The sequence below is a fragment of the Tenrec ecaudatus genome, chromosome 1 (assembly GCF_050624435.1).
Source record: "Tenrec ecaudatus isolate mTenEca1 chromosome 1, mTenEca1.hap1, whole genome shotgun sequence".
Lineage (NCBI taxonomy): Eukaryota > Metazoa > Chordata > Mammalia > Afrosoricida > Tenrecidae > Tenrec > Tenrec ecaudatus.
In genome coordinates, this window is record NC_134530.1 from 267,822,182 (window position 1) to 267,837,391 (window position 15,210).

General features: G+C 46.3%; 1 pseudogene; it reads left to right on the forward strand.

Annotated features, from left to right (window-relative positions):
* Positions 1–995: 995 nt before the first annotated feature.
* Positions 996–14,933, forward strand: LOC142440487 (N-acetyllactosaminide beta-1,6-N-acetylglucosaminyl-transferase-like; annotated as a pseudogene).
* The last annotated feature ends 277 nt before the right edge of the window (positions 14,934–15,210 follow it).

Sequence of the window (15,210 nt, forward strand, 5' to 3'; positions counted from 1 at the left end):
ATGATTGACACAAGAGAGGAACTCAGTCCTCAGCACAGTCGGCCTTGCAAGACCACTAGGGGGGAGTCTGTTCTGAAGCAAGACTCTGAAAGCAGAGAAGAGCAGGACAGAGGATGACTGAGAACAGGAGCTCAGAGGGAGGGAGCGAGGAGGGTGCCGTGACATTGAGGGGAGTGAAACTAAAGCCACCACAACATGGAAAACGAGTTTGCTCTGTACACTTGCACCCACACTACCAAAATAAAATAAAATAAAGGAGCGAATGAAAGAAATGAAAAACCCTGGAAAGAATTAGCTAGGCTCCACAGCTGTCATGTGCCATGCTTTATAGCCTCTGTAGCCAATGTGGAGAGCGGGGGAGGGTGTGTGTGTGTGTGTGTGTGTGTGTGTGTGTGTGTGTAAAGGCTGGGGTAGGTGATTTATCTGTATGCAATAAGGACTTATTGACCTGCTCGCCCTCTCCAGGCAACGTTCACATGCTTGAAACCAAACCGTCTAACTTGGCAGTTCAGTTTAAGCAAACAAGCCCAGTCTGTTGAGCGCAATGATTAACAGGAAGCTGAGGCGCTCACATGCTACCAGCCTGTGGTGGGGACAAGGCGCTGGGGTTAAAAGGTTCAGGCAGTGACTTGCAGAACGGCCACCTTGGCCCCAAGTGATCACTGCCCGTGGGACTATGTGGTCGCCTTGGGGCCGGTACCCATCTCCGGCCACTTGTCCCTTTGTAGGATTCAGTTACAGGTTGGGGAGCGGGAGAAGGAGTAACACAAATCAAAGGAGCGCCTTCAGCAGTGTGGCCGAGACCCGGGCCATGCCCCGCAGAGAGAAACAATGACGGCCGGAGGAAAGAAAAGGGCCCAGAAACTGGATCCAGGAGGTGGGCGCACAGACGCTCCCAGGAGGACTTTCCTGGATTCTGGAGGAAAAGTAAGTTAAGTGCTCCCTCGCTCTGAACTGTATCAGGGGAGAGCTGTCGGACCGGTCCCCCGATTCCAATGATGGGGTCTCGCAAGTGCTGTCTTTTCAGCGTGCCTCTCATGACGACCCTGGTTTTCGTATTTCTTTACAATCACCACCTCCAGGAGAGTCGCAAGTTCCTTAAGGCCGCTCTGTCCAACATGTCCCTGTTGGCGAATGTCTGCCATCAGATGTCGGAGGGGGTTGTCTTTTATGCCACAGAAAATGCCTTGCAAATGCCCCACGGCCAGATGGCCTGTGCCGAGTACCGGACCCACAGTCACTACATAACGGAGCCGCTCTCCTGGGAGGAATCTGCTTTCCCTCTGGCTTACGCCCTGACCATCCACAAAGACTTTGACACCTTTGCGAGGCTCTTCCGGGCGATTTACATGCCCCAGAATGTCTACTGCGTTCATGTGGACGAGAAGGCCACGGGCGAATTTAAAGAGGCAGTGCAGCGATTACTGAGCTGCTTCCCCAACGCTTTCCTGGCTTCCAAGACGGAACCAGTCGTCTACGGAGGGATCTCCAGGCTCCAGGCGGACCTGAACTGCATGCGCGACCTGGCGGCCGCGGAGGTCCCCTGGAAGTACGTGATCAACACCTGCGGGCAAGACTTCCCCCTGAAAACCAACAGGGAGATCGTGCAGTATCTGAAAGGGTTCAGAGGGAAAAACCTCACCCCGGGGGTGCTGCCCCCGCCCCACGCGATTGGCCGGACTAAGTACGTCCACCGGGAATTGTCATTCAATAACATTTCCTACGTGATCAAAAGCGGGAAATTAAAAACTCCTCCTCCCCACAACATGACCATCTACTTTGGCACTGCTTATGTGGCCCTCACCCGGGGATTTATTAATTTCGTCCTCCAAGATCAACGTGCACTTGACTTACTCTCCTGGTCCAAGGACACCTACAGTCCCGACGAACATTTCTGGGTGACGCTCAATCGGATTCCTGGTATGTGTGTCTCTTCCTTTTCATTTTTATGAAGAAATGTCGTGTTTTCTGATACTGACAATAAGGAGCTTAGAGCCGAATATTGGTTAAACAAAATGAAAACTTTAACATTGCAAACTTCTTTATCGTCTCAATTTTTAAAATGTCTTCTAGCGACGTAGCTCACAGAAAGAGCGCCACAACGCATCTCCATTTTATTAATCTTTAAATTTTTAATACATTTTTTCCTGAATTAAGTGGAAGGTTTCTTTTTCAGACCACCGAGTCTGTATTCCACAGTCCAAACTACCCATCAATCCAGAATTCTTCTGTCTTCCCTCCCCCATCCCCCGCCCCCAATAGCTCTTCTCCCTCCTTAGACTCCATCCTGTTTCACCCAAGTCAATACCAACCAACCTTCCAGTTCGTTGCTTAATCTTTCCATCCTCCTCTCCTTCCCTTGGGAGCCTATGCTCCCTTTGGTATACAAGTCTTTGTCTTGGTGTTTCTCCTGATAGTGGTGGTAGCGTGCAGTATTTGGCCTTTTGTGGTCCACAAACTTCACTGTTCTCCCGGTCCATCCGTGTCATGAGATGTTTCAGGGTTCTATCACAGTATTTTAGGGATGCAGAGTCCTCCACTGTGTGTGTGTACTGAAGTTTCTTTACCATTCTGCTGCTGCTGCAGTGAACATGGGAGTACATATGTCTGTTCATGTCATGGCTCTTACTTCTTTAGGGTATATACCCAGCAGAAGTGTTGCTGAATCATATGAAATCCCCCGTTGTGTGACGTTGCGCTAGATCACTTGCCACAATGGTTGTACGTATTTACAGAAACGCCAGCACTGTACGAGAGTTCTAATCTCGCCACACCCTCTCTAGCATTTGTTAATTTTAAACTTTTTCATCTCAATTTTATATATGAGGGTGGAGATGAAGAGCTCTCAGATGTGTGGCTTAATTTTGCTGGTGTACCAAGAAGCTTCTTTGTTGGGCCCACACACCCATTCCAAATAGGCGCTAAAGTCTTGAGACAGTAAGAGATTAAGGATCCATTGGCCATGTGAATGAAAAATTAAAGTTAATTCTCCATAAAGTACGGAACCTGGACAGTACAAATGGTTTGCAATTGATTGTGAACCTAAAGGTTCAAACCCGCCTGGACCCTCTGGTTGCAGAAATGGTCTGGCAAGTACATGTCCATGGGGCAGTTCACTGAGTTGCCGTGAGTTGGAGACAGACGGGAGCGTTTAGCAACAGCTGTCCCGTGCATGTGACACTGAAAATCAGGAATAAGTATTGTAAATTAAATGTGCGTGGCAAGTTGAATGTTTAAAAAATATGCTTCCATTGAAGCTCCCCTAGCAAAATTCCCATCCTTTCAAAATGGGTGCAAGATGCCTTTGAAATGTTTCCATTTATGTATTTATTCCTGGAATTCAACCAGAAACTTAGCACACCTTAGAAATTTCTAGTACAGTCTTCATTTTATAAATGAAAAAAACTAAGTTACAAAGGCTCGTCTCACCCAGCTAGTAAGGGAACAAGCCAATCGTAAACCAGGTATCCTAATTTGTTCTTTTAAAATTCACTTTCAATTAGGAACCAGTTGTTACCAAATTAACCCAATTTATAATTTGGGTCAAGTTCCAACTGATTTGAGTCATCTCAAATTATTTATAGTGGAACAATCCAGTTGAGAATAAACCAAACCAAACTCACTGCTATACAGTCACAACTGACTCAGAGCAACACTAGAGGACAGGCTAGAACCACCGCTGTGAATTTCCCGGACAGTCAGGGTTCACGGAAGTAGATATCCCCATCTTTCTTTTGCCGAGCAGCTGGTGGTTTCGAACTGCAGACCTTGTGGATCGTTGTCGAAGGTGTAATCATTATGCTACCGGGGCTCTTCTGTTGAGAGTATGCACAGCAAACACATGCGCCAATTCAACAGCTTCCACATGCTCGAGCCAGTGCCATTGATCGGGGTCTTTGATTTGTGCGCCATTTTCACCCTTCTTCTGTGATAGGATGGAGTGGAAGGAGCTGTTCATAGGGATTCCAAAGCTGTAACCCTTAGAGAGCACACTGCCCCTTCTTTTTCTTTTGGTGTGGCTGATGCCTTCCAACCACTGTGCTTCCAGTTCGATGCCAAGCTACTAAGCCACCCAAGATGCTTAAAACTCCACCAGTGATTGTGATATCAGGCCCCGTCCACACCTGTCTGTTGATCATTCTTCTCTCTATTCCTTCCTCCCCGCTTCTCTTCCCTGGGGGCATCGTGGTTTACACACTGGGCTGCTCACCAGGAGGCCAGCAGTTCAAAACCACCAGTAGAAAGATCGGGCATTTTATTTTCATAACGAGTTGTGGTCTTAGAAACTCCCAAGGGCCTTTCTACTCAATCAGTTAGATGGCAGGGGATCTTCCCTAATCCATCCTGCAGTCAGATGGCGACCTTTCAGTTTACCCTCTGACTCAGATGAGGGTGATGCTGTTCATCTGTCTCCTATTTTTCTTCTGACGTCACCCCCTGGGTCAGCTAGTTCTGCCTGGGACAGGGACTCGGAGACGCTTCTTTCATGCTTCTTGTGGCTCTTGGATTTAAAGATTTCAAACTTGACCACCGACTTCTGCCTCACTGGTTACAAAGATGTATTTCTAATATGACTCCGACAACCATTCATTTCAAGCTCATTAATACTCGATTGACTGAAGACGAACCTTTCTTGAGAGCAGGTTGTGGGCTGGAGATTAGAGAGGAGGGTTGACTGGGTGCCTAGATCAGAAAGACAAATAGGAAAAAGACAGACGTTGGGCCCTGTGAGCCGGGGAGACAGAGTCTAGCCACCTTCCAGTTTAGGGTTTTCTTTCCCTATCCTTCCTGGAGCTAGCCTGTGAGCTAGCCCAGGGGGTGTTCTGTGTATGCATGTGCCCCTATACCCTTGACATGAAAGGCTTGTTGCCTGTCCCTTTGCTGTAGAGTGCATTGCCATAAGCGGGAATCTACTTGACCTGCCAGCAGCTGGTGCTTTGGTAGAGTCCAAACTAGTTTGGCTCTTTGCCAGTCACTGAGCCTGGAAAACCACTTTCCTATGCCGAATTCTAGATAGACCCTAGAGCATAGAGCTGCTTCCCAGGGTTTCCAAGGCTGTCAGTCTTGAAGGGCTGACGGGTTTGAACTGCTGACCTTATGGTTTAGTAGCCCAACCCGTAACCCACTACACCACCAAGAAGGGGGTGGGGGCTGAGAAGAGCGGATCAAACTGAGGTAGTCTTGGGAATCCCTACTCACTGCCTGAGGACCCCTTTTGGCACAGAGTTTCCACTTGACTACTACACTAAAGTTAGGGGTTCAAGCCCGGCCAGCGGGGCAGCAGGAGAAAACGCGAGGGAACAGCTCTCTTCTGCAACACACGGGGTCTTTGTGGGTCCAAACTGACTCGACAGTAATGCTTTTGTTGGTGGTGGTTTTTAAGCTCATTAGTGGCCTGACAGTTTCCCCCGTTTATCTGGGTAGATGGTGAAGAAAAACTGGCATTTGTTTGGTAGCTTCTCGAGGAGAAACGGACGACGGCGGACGTAACCTGAGAGTGAGCGCGTTCCTGTGCTATATAGACTGTGCTTCCGCCTTGGTGGGTCACTGGGTTTGCTCTTTGGTTTGAATCCCTTCTAGCACTTCCCGCTCCTTCTCCAAGTAAAACTTCCCTGGCTCCTGATGCTCAGGAAGAACCTTTATACCTGTCTGCTTGGAATGAAATACTGATTTCCACATTGGGCTGTGACCTACTCGGTCATCCTCAGGAGAAAGACTGGGTTTTCCGCTCCCGTACAGTTACCAGCTGTGAGTCCGCATTGACTCGATGGCAGGGAGTTTGGCAGTGAGGTGCTTCGTATTTTCTGTGTTTGCAGAGATATCAGAAGAGATCAATCTCTGGAGATCCAGGATATCCTGCTTGGTAAAGTCGAGGATGAATGGACACAGGGGCTGCAACAATGGATTCAAACATAGCAGCCTTTCTGCGCATGCTCGGCACTGCGCAGTGTTTCCTTCTGCTGTGCGCAGGGTCGCTGTGCGTGAGAATGGACCCCACAGCTATGTGTAAGGCGCCCTGGTGGATTACGTGCTGGGCTGCTAACCACAAGGTCAGTGGTTCAAACCCATCCGTCACTCAGTGGGAGAGCTATCAGACTGGCTGTTCCCAGATTGATTTACAGGCTTCCAAACCCTGGGGAGCAGTTTTATTCTGTCTCATAGGGTGCTCTGAGTCAGAATCAACTTCGTGGCACTGCGTTTGTTGTTTTGAAAAGGTAGGAGGTCGTTGTGTTTAAGTTACCGAGGAACAGATGCTGGAATTATACAGTAACTTGGCATGACCAAAGATAAAGCATTTTATTGAGGTTTTAAAAGAAACATTTTAATCTCTTTAAGTCAGAAATGTCCTCAATGTGCAGTGCAGTGTATTGATTTATACAATTTTACATGACTGCAGAAATTACCATAAAAATGATTTGCGTAATGATGAGGATATATAGGAACAGGTTTGCTTTGTTTATCCACCACCTGGCTGGCTGTTGGTGTCCCTACGGTGGCTTGTGTGTTGCTGGAATGCTGGCAGCTATGTTTCTGGTCTGTCAAATAGCACTAGGTCACCAGCGGCGAACAGGAGTCAGCAGAGTTTCTAGACTGGAAAAGAAAGGCTTGGAGTTCCGCATGGAACATCAGCTGATGAGAGGCTCACTGATCACAGCAGAACATTGCCCAGCCTCTTGTCAGACGCTGAGTCTCTCCAGTTGGAAGCCACTCAAAACACAATGGACTAACACAGTGGTTCCAACCAAAGAGCTCAAGCACAGACAGCCATTGTGGAGATGGCCCAGGACCAGGTGACACGCCTGTCTCTCTATCTAGGGACTCCACGGGTCAGGCCAGCTCGACAGCACTTGACAGTGGCTGCGTTCATTGTGACCTCATCTTCTGGCTCCTCTGGACAACACCTGCAGTGTGATCCAGTTTTAATACTCAGTTGCCCCTCTAACCAACCATTCCCTTTTTGAAAAATGGAAGATAACACCTTCTACCGTAATTTCACACTGAGGAAGCTGCAAGGAGATTGAGGGGAAAGAAACAAGTAAAAGCTAGCGTCTGAGGTGATGGATGGGAATGTGTTTTTTGACTTCGGCGGAACAAGTGATCTGAGGGTCTTTTACCCTGCAGCCTGAAAGGAATGCAGGCTCTCAATGGAGCTGAGAGTTAGAAGCCAACAGAGTGGGGCCTTAGTCGAGTCAGAGCCTCCAGTTGGTGTAACTTTGGTTGGGTGAGCTGAATGGCGACTCTGAGCTGAATTCTTCCAGTATGTACAGGGGACAAACGTATCTCCTGACAGGGCTGTTGGGAGGAGTAGCGAGGCTCGAGTCGCTCCTGGAAGATTGGGATACTTGCTCAACGTTAGAAAGAGAGGAGGAGCAGATGGGCTTCTGAAAATGTGGATTATTATTTTTTTTTAATGTTGACTTTTTTTGTGGTTTCAGTGTTAGTGGTCAAGAAAAAAACCTATGTACACTAGCAACCACAAAATGCTTGATTTTGAGGCGACAGAGTGTCATTCTTTTTCCATTTTTGCTAGAAATCCAGTGTCCCCCAGCTGTACTTCTTGCTGGTCATGTCAGAGTCACGAAGTGACTGGCCTTTCTGTCTTTTATCAGGAAGTAGCATTCCGTGAGAGTTGAAGGCCTCTCAGCCGGTCAGGCTTCTGTCACTTTCCGTGGATCTGGAGACTGATGGCCCCCTGTCCTCGCTCATACTCCGTGTCCCGGAATGCACTCTGTCTTTACTGCGCTCCCTTGTCCGTCAGTTCTCTGCAAGACCCAGTTAAAATGGCACTTCCTCAGAGAACCCTTCTTGGCTGCTTTCCTCTCCCACAGAAAGAGTCCCCACTTCCCCCTCCACCCGCCTCACCCCGGCGCCCAGGATCTAGAGTTTTTCCTAGCCTCGTCATTTCGTGGAGTTTCAATATGAGGAGGTGTCAAAAAGTCCATGCCAAAGTTCTAGTTTCATCATTCCGTTTTCCAACAAATGTTTTTGAAGCCTTCTTCATAAAGTAATTGAGCAAAGAGTGATGTTATGTTGTTTAATAAAAAACCGTTTCTTAGTTATTTGTCAATCTTGATTCAAATGTTAAGTTTTCTCCAGGGTGGGGACTCGATACCCCAGCCTGTGGGAGTGACTATTTAAGGTCAGTATAAATGAACTTTGTGTGCTTAAGGACTGAAGGTGCAGTTCAGGTCTTTATAAGAAGAATTCAGAGAATTGTCTTATTAGTGTTTCGTTGGTGGTAAGGAAAGCCAACAGGAGAGTCATTGTTTAGGGGACACAGAGGTTCGGTTAAGGATGCTGGAAAAACTTGGAAACGAGATTGATAACGATGGCAACCGCACAAATTGATGAAGGTAATTGATATCACCGAGCTGATCATGTGAAAAACATTGACGTGACAAATGTTAGCTATATATTCTACACAGGGAAAAGTGTGTGTGTGTGTGTGTGTAGGGGGAGGGAGAAATTCACTGCGGTTGAGTCAATGCTAACTCATAGCAACCCTGCAGAACAGAGTAGAACTTCTCCTGTGGGATTCCTGCAACTCTAACTCTCTGAGGGAGTAGAAAGCCTCGTTTTCCTCCAGCTGTGTATGGGAGGTGAGGGAGGATTGATAGAACTGAGCAGAGTAATTCTGACCTGAAGAGTCTCTGGTTGAAAAACACAGTAACTGTAATTTCAGTGGTTTGTCTGGCTCTGACTGGAATCCTTATGTGATCACTGTACCCAGAAGAGACCGGCCTAGGACCCCTCCTTATCTTGCGGGTCCATCTGAGATGTCCTGTCCTGTGCTCTGTGCAATTTTTGGCTCTCCCACGCCCCAGGCAGAGCTAACCTTTCCTCCTCCGTGACCTGGATGTCCTCTGTTTAGACCTCACCAATGGGAATCACCTGCCTCTGGTAGCCCTTGTCATTTAAGCCTGGGTTTGTGCTGGCAGAAAGTTGAGTCCTGGAGGGTCGAGAACTGTCTTCACCTGGCTTTGGTGTTCCCTGGTTTTAATTTATCATCTGCAAGCAGTTTGCACTTTTAGATTGGTAACCTCAAAGGTTGGCAGTTCAAACCCACCCAGAGGTGCGTTGCATGGAAGACCTGGCCATCTGCTTCCATCACAGCAGAGAAAGCACCGTGGAGCTCAGCCCGACCCCATAACATATGGTGTCACCAGGAGTCAGCATTGACTCAGTGGCTATGGGCTTGGTTTGGTCATCTGGTTTTTGTTACTAATATACAATGAACAAGGGTTATTTTATGCAAATACAGATGTTTTCTACTGCCCGGGCTAGAAATATAGCGCTTACACAGTTGAATGACAAAATCAGCAACTGTTTTTGAGTTCCCATTTTAGGGACTAGAAGGCATTTCTAGAAAGTGTAACTCCTTATCACCACTTAACAAGTGTTTACATGTCAGGCAGGTTTAAAATTTTTTTATATATAACAGTTTTATTGGTATAAAATTCACATATCATACACTTCTGTAGTTAAGTTACTTTTTAGAAAAAGAGTGTATATACATTATCACAATCAGTTCTAGATATCCCTCCCCCACCCGCATTCATTATTCCCCCCCCCCCCCCCCGATTCCCCTCAACCCCAGCTCCATCCCCAATATACTCTATGCATCCACTCCTTCAGTGCTTCATAAACTGGGGAAAACTAACAGAAACAATAATAAAAAAGGAAACAGAAATAAATAACAATAATACAAAAATAAAGCATATGAAAGAAAAGACCACTAGCAATATTAAAAAGCCAGGGAAGAAATCTCTGTCATGGAACAAGTGAGAAATATTTAAGTGTAGAGCAAATTCAGAGTGGGTTCAGAGAAATCAACTGACCAAGAATCATATTATACTATAGTCTGCTTCACCATTATCAATTGTACAATGATCTCTGTGGGAGAGTACAAGAAGCTGTTCAAGACCTTTGCTTATGTCTAGAAGGGACCTGCCAGAGGCTTCATCGGACTCGTTACCCTGCAGATGAGTTTGGGGCTCCCACTGTCCTCCATAGCCTTCTACAAATTGGGGGTTCATACTTAAAGCTCTGATACTTTCCCTTCATCTTGTTTGGATTTTGTTTTTCTCATCTTTGGATCACACAGGCTGGTGTGCTTCTTCCATGCGGACTGAGTTGATGCCTCACTTACATGGCTGTTTATTTAAGACCCCAGACACCCCAGTTGGTAGCCACGCACTATCTGCTTTCTTTGCCACACTTTGAGCTAGCACCCTTTTCTTCAGCGCTCTCTTTAGAAAGGCTAGTATAGAGCAGGGTCACGTTAGAAGATGAACAGTTCCTAGATTGGGGCTAGAATTACGTGGGATCCCAGAATTCATCTGCTTGTCCCAGATTATGAATGACTCTGGTTTACTTTAGTGGTCTTATTATTTTATGACCACAAACAAGCAACAACAACAAAACAATAAAAGAAGAGCATTATTAAGCACCCCCTGGGGTATAAGGCTATTGTATTGATAACATCAATAATTTATCCAATGACATATAATTTAAGGTCCTGATGAGATGAGGGGTTTATGCAGGTTCAGTCCAGCTGTGAACTGCAAGCCATGAGTTGTTGCTTTGTACAGACCGAGTTCTGAAATGATTGAGCATGGCATTTGGTGCTAGGGGAAATTTTCCTGTAACAGTCCTTACAAGGGCAGATTAATATCTGTCATATTAATGCCAGGGGAGCATAGAGATAATATATGGTGGTTCTGGGTCCCCTTTCATTGGATGCCAGGGTGTCACCCACGGTCCAGTGATGGCCATTTCCACAGTCTTGAGGTGGCTGGTATTTGGTTTCCCTTCCATCAGCCCTAAGTCCAAGGGCTACAATTAGTTTTGGGGTAGGGCCCAGCTCGTTCAGTCGGGCTCCCGTGGCAAGTCCTTTGGGTGTGGCCCTTGGGTTAGGCAGTTTTATTGAGGCATAATTTACCTCCCACAAAATTTAGATCTAATCGCATACCATAAAATTCACCCATTTTACTATACAACTCAGTGAATTTTTAGTGTATTTTACAGGGTTTTACAGCCATTATTACAAGCTAAAGTTAGAACATTTCTATCCCTCTTCAAAGAAACCTCACACCCAATTAGAGCCATTTTCCATTTCTACAGTCACCCCTACTTTCTGTCTGTCGGGATTTTTCGTACACGTTAAATCATACCCTATATGGTCTTTTCACATTTGACTTCTTTTAAGCAGCAGTGTTTTGGGGGTTCTTCCAGATTGAAGCACATATAACAACAACGTCCTTATTTCTTATTGCTCGATGGGATTTAATTGTATAGACGTACCACATTTTATCTGTTCACCAGTTAGAGGTGTCCTGGTGACATAGGAATTCAGTGTTGGCTGTGAGGTCGACAGTTTGAAACCACTTCATGGGGAACAGATGAGGCTTTCTATCCCCGTAACGAGTTTCAGGCTCAGAAACCCACAGGAGCAGTTCCACCCTGTGCTATAGGGTTACCATGTGTCAGAATTGACTTGATAGCAGTAACTGAATTCACCAGTTGACGGACTTTTGGATTGTTCTCTACATTTTGTCTATTGGAGATTATGCTATTGGGAATATACTTGAACAAGTCTTTGTGTTTTTACGCCTCCTGGATATATACTTACCACACCCACTGCCATCAAGTCAATGCTTACTCATAGAGAGCGACCTCCTGTGAGTTTCTAGACTCTACTGTTCACAGGAGTAGAAGGGCCCATTCTTTCCGCGGAGCGGCTGGTGGTTTCAAAGTGCCGACCATGCAAACCTCAGCACAACATATAACCACTGTGCCACCAGGCCACCTCTGGATATATACTTAGGCGGCGAAATAGATACTTAGGATCTATACTTAGGAGTGCAATTGTATGGTGGTAGTGTAACTCTACTTTTATCCACTTGAGAAACTATCCAGCTAGTATCAAACGTGGTTGCACTTTTTATTTGCATTCCCCAACATGGTATGAGGATTCATGTTCTCCCCATCTTGCCCAAGGTTTATTATTGTCTCCCCTCCCCCTCCCTTTTCTTAATGTTAGCATTCAAGCACATATGGATGCTGGGCATTATGGTTTTGCTTTGCAGTTTCTGATGACCAATGATGACTAGTGGAGCTGAGCATGCTTACTGGCCTTCGATGCCTCTTCTTTAAAGAACACTCGGGGTCTTTTGAAGGAGTGCCGGAAGCTCAGCGGTAAAGCACTTGGTTGCTAGCAGAAAGGCCAAGAATTTAAACCTACTAGCAACCGTCCCCTTCAAAGATTTACAGCTTTGGAAACCCTCTTGGGCAGTTCTACTTTGTCAGATTTGGCTCAGTGACAGTGGGTTATTGGATTGCAAATGTCTTCTATGGAGCCCTGGTGGTGCAGTGGTTTGAGTGCATGCGTGTTCACCAGAAGGAAGTTCAGCACTTTGAACCCACCAGCCACTCTGCAGGTGAAAGGTGAGGCAGTTGGCTTCTGTAAAGCTGGATAGCCGTGGACATGTCGTCAGAAAGTTTTACTTTGTCCTAGATGGTTACGGAGTCAGCATTTAATAAATGGCAGTGTGTTTGTGGGTCTTTAGCGGTACGTGAGCACTCAGCAGTTAACTGAATTACCAGCAGCTGAGGGAGATCAAGGCCCGGTGATCTGCTCCCATGCAGCCATCTAGAGTCACTCTGACTGGGAACTGACTCACTGGCACTTAACAATCACAGCCAGCGCCTTTCAGCACTTTAGGCGTGGTTGCCGGTCCTGTTTTAGAAACGAGGAAACTGAGATAGAGGGAGTTTGTAACCTGCCCAAGGATGCCAGACAGAAAGTGACAGAGTCAAGCTGACCACATTTGTTTTAAAGAGGGAGTCTATTAAGAGGTGAAAGTATCAGTGTAAGACATGAAAAATAATCATTGATAAATTATCAAGGGTTCATGAGGGAGGCAGAGTGGGGAGGGGAGAATGAGGAGCTGATACCATGGACTCAAGTAGAAAGAAAATGTTTTGAAAATGATGGTAGCAACATATGTACAAATGTGCTTGACACAGTGGATGGATGTATGGATTGTGATAAGAGCTGTACCAGCCCCCGATAAAATGATTTTTTTTTAAGAAGAGAGAGATGAAATTATCTAACATTGAATTGGGGACAAGATCCATGGAACCAAAATATTAGTTCGAGTTTCTGACTCCTGAGTCCTTGAACAAAGTTATTAGCTCAGACTCATTAAATAAATGAACAATCCGTTTATTCAAGATACTGTCCTAATAGGCATGTCTACCATTTGAACCTATTTCCATGATTTTATGCGAACCCCGTTCCTTCTCTTTTTAAGAATTGTTGTTGTCAGTTGCGTCAGTTTCAACTCCGTGTAGGAAACCCTCCCTGTTCCTGGCCCATCTGCGTGCATGTCTCTGTGTGGGCCATTCGGTACAGCCACGCTGCCAGCCCATCTCACCGAGGGTCTTATTTCTTGTGCTGACCCTCTACCGTAAAAAGGATGATGTCCTTCTTCTGGAAATAATGTCTACAGTATGTGAAAAGAAAAAAAATGTGTTTCATCATCCCAACGTCAAAGAAACTTTCAGGTCATATTTCTTCCAATGCAGATTTGCTCATTTTGCTGGTAGACCATTACATCTTCAATTTCTTTGCTGACGACATAATTCCAGGGATCAGTTCTTCAGACTTCCTTGTTCATTGTCCAGCAACCCCATGCATATAAGGCGAAAACACCATCGCTTGGGTTCAGCGAACGTTAGTCCTCCGTGTGACTTCTAACATTTTTTAAAAAGCTTTTTTTTTTCCCAGCAAAATTGCCCGGTGCAATATGTTATATGACGTCTTCTTCCAAAGGTAGTGGTTGTGGGTCTAAGTCATGTTAAACCCTAAAGAACATCAATATTTTTTTCTGCTTATCATGATGTTGCTTATGTGTCCCATTGTGAAGATGTTTGTTCTCTTTATGTTACTGTATAACACGCAGTGAAGCCTGTCCTCTTTAATCGCCATCATGAATGCTTCGGGGCCTTCTGGCTTTCCTCTCAGGTTGCTAAGGAGTGGTCCTGGAACCCTAAGACTCCATTCTTCTCCTGCGGGCAGTTTCTCAGCTGATCCGATCAGCATCCGCAGGTGAAACCACCTGCAACCCTGGTTCTGTTTGCGCGATTGCCTGGCGCTGGAGAGCACAATGCAGTGCTTGGGAATGGCTATTCTTCCCGATGTTATACTTGAGTTTTGTGATGCTCCCGCTATATGGATGCCTTCGCGGAGTCAGTGAAACACCAGTCGGTCGAGCCTTCCGGAAGGTCCCGAGGATGAGAGGCAGGGGGCACTGCAGCAGGAGCCGCCCCCAGGTAGTTACCTGGTGAAAGCATGCCCCTTTGTCTGCCTTTGTGTGGGGGCCTCTCCCAGACGTGGCGCTGCAGCTCACCCGCGGCCAGGGCCTCACCTCTGTGGCTGAAACCGCAGCCGAGCTCTCCTAGATCTCCATTAACAGCATTTTACATCAGCAGGGCATCCATCCATCTGAAACCTTTCCTTGAGTGCAGGACTGTGGATGCCCTTTCCCTGTGACTATTCCTAAGCTGCCCGTGGTCATCTCAACTATTGAAAGAGGCAAGGTCCTGCAGAGACAGCAGCTTGACATCGAGTGGGACAAGACTGCACCCAGAGAACAACCTTGGAAGCGCCCCAAGATGAAATTGGTTCAGTGACAAGACAGATGACAGCCGCAGTCACATTTCTGCCACTGTTGGGAATTTCTTGTTCGTTTGATCTCCTGATTTATACAGATGGAGATCTGGTTGTGCCTGAAAAATGGGAAGGATCGGGACCACACGTCATTACGGATTCTGAGGAAGTTCATCTTCATTCATTCACTGCTACGATCCACAAAGTCAACAGCAAGGTGGCCCACAAAGTTGCTGTCATTGACGGAGGAGTGAAATGAGAAACATTATGGATTTGCAATTCGCAAAGGTGTTTTTCTGAAACTAAATGAACTCTAAGTTGAGATGTTTCACTTCACTGGTTAAGGGGGGAACATTATACTCTACTGAATTGAATTTACTTTGCCTGTTGAACATTACATGGAGTTGACATCCTGAATTACAGGGGGTTATGCTGTTTCCTTGTTACTGTGTTTGGCTAACGAGATTAGTGCAAAAGAACATTGCTGTTGTTCTAGACCGGGCCAGCAGATTTCATCAGCATTGCAGTGGCAGTTT